The sequence below is a fragment of the Belonocnema kinseyi genome, chromosome 2 (assembly GCF_010883055.1).
Source record: "Belonocnema kinseyi isolate 2016_QV_RU_SX_M_011 chromosome 2, B_treatae_v1, whole genome shotgun sequence".
Lineage (NCBI taxonomy): Eukaryota > Metazoa > Arthropoda > Insecta > Hymenoptera > Cynipidae > Belonocnema > Belonocnema kinseyi.
Window position 1 is genome coordinate 58,788,270 of NC_046658.1, and position 1,793 is coordinate 58,790,062.

At 32.6% G+C, this 1,793-nt stretch overlaps 1 long non-coding RNA gene across 1 annotated transcript in view; it reads right to left on the reverse strand.

Annotated features, from left to right (window-relative positions):
- Positions 1–771: 771 nt before the first annotated feature.
- LOC117167840 overlaps positions 772–1,793 on the reverse strand; it is a 6,524-nt gene continuing 5,502 nt past the window's right edge. The window contains exons 2-3 of the long non-coding RNA XR_004466439.1: positions 964–1,086; positions 772–858 (exon numbers count right to left, since the gene is read on the reverse strand). This is a non-coding gene — a long non-coding RNA (uncharacterized LOC117167840). The remainder of the gene's footprint in view (positions 859–963; positions 1,087–1,793) is intronic.

The following is a 1,793-nucleotide window of genomic DNA, read 5'->3' on the forward strand; positions in this document are numbered from 1 at the left end:
TCAATTCTGAAAGTTTTCTCCTGTTATGATGCCTGTTTTTGTTTTGCATTTGTATTGAATAATTGATAAAAATGTGAGGGAAACGATTACAATGACAATGAGATAGCAAATTTAAAAATGCAAACGAGAAAAATATTCTTTTTCTTTTAATTACGTGATTTATCACGCTGATAAATTTTTACGTGAAAATCATGAAATTCCTAGTGACAAATTAAATTGGGAGTCAGTTTTTATCAATGACTATATCCATCTACTGTAGGAAATATAACATAGCGTCATTCGCCCAAATTGGGACATTTGATTCGCCCAAACTGGGTCAGAGGAAAAATTCATTCGCCCAAATAGGTTCATCGGTAAAGCATGAAATATTCTTTACTACTCAGTAAAAATGGTTAATTTATATCGATAAGCAGACAAAGTATTAATGAAAAATCTTCAAACTGTGCAGTATTAGGAACTTTTATCGATTTGTACGATTTAAAATACTTTTACAAGCAAAATACGCCAAACAAATCCTTACATTCGCCCAAATTGGGACATTTACCTTACTCCACGAACCCTATGATGTTGCAAATAAATATATACTGAAGTACATAAGTGTGATTAATTTATCTGCTAACCAACCCGTACAGCGAAGAAAACTCCATTAAGGGAATGTTCCCGTCCGAGCCATCATTATGAGATATTCAATTACGAAGGAAGTACTTTTGGTTTTGCCAAAAGTGGGCTACCGGAAAGCGGCAATCTAAGAGTTCCAAGCTGCTGAACATACTGTTCAAAAGAAAATATAAAAATTCTGTGTCTCCTCCGTTTGCCGGTCAGATACCTTAAAAATTATAGTTCTTCAGAGCGAAATACCTGCAAGTGAAAAAAAAATGATAACAAAAAATATAATCTTATGAAAAAACTTAGATAATCTCACGAAGAGACGAAGAATTTATGATTAAAATTTTTTAAACTTACGTATGTGTGCTCGACGAATAAAAGAGTCAGCGAGTTTTTCTTAAAGATGTCTCAATCACTCTACCAAAAGTAGCAGCTGCCATAAAATTCTATCGCAGCTCTCAGAATTTTAGAAAAGGTAATCTGGAAATGAATGTATAGACGTTAACTCTTAAAATGTATGCATTCATTCATCCTGAATCGTATTCCGGATTCCTCCAATACTACAATTCGCGTAAAGCAGTACCAAAAGTAAAACAACGTTTAGGAAAGAAAATTGAGGCAGGAGTAAATTACGAGTAATGAGGTAAAATAATAAGCAAATAATAACAGAAAAATTATATTAAGAAATAATAAGATACGAAAGAAATATATCGACGCCTGCAATCAAGAAATATACACATAAGGACTTACTTTTTTGGTACTGATTATAGTGAACATCTCAGCAGAAAAAAATTCTAAAAATATGGAACTAAGTACATGTTGCAGGTAAAGTTTGTGCATATACTGTCACAGAGTTAAAAAAAATTGCAGTCAATAAGCAATTATTGCCTGATAAGTAAAAGGGCAATAAGTACCATTATCTTACGATCTTTTTAGAATAATCAACTATGAATAGGTGTTATTGCCTGAAAATAATTCACAAAACATCTGCAAAAAATATACGAGATGTGTTCAAAAAGTAAGGTGACTTTTTAATTTTCGCGGGCTACGTACATTCAAGTTTAAAATTTTTTTGTTTTGTTGTATTGGTACACTCGTCACGATCATATGTTCACAGTTTTGACTATATAGCTCGTGTTTTTTTTCTGGCAGAGGCGTAAAAGGTTAGAAGGGTTTGGTGTGCTCGG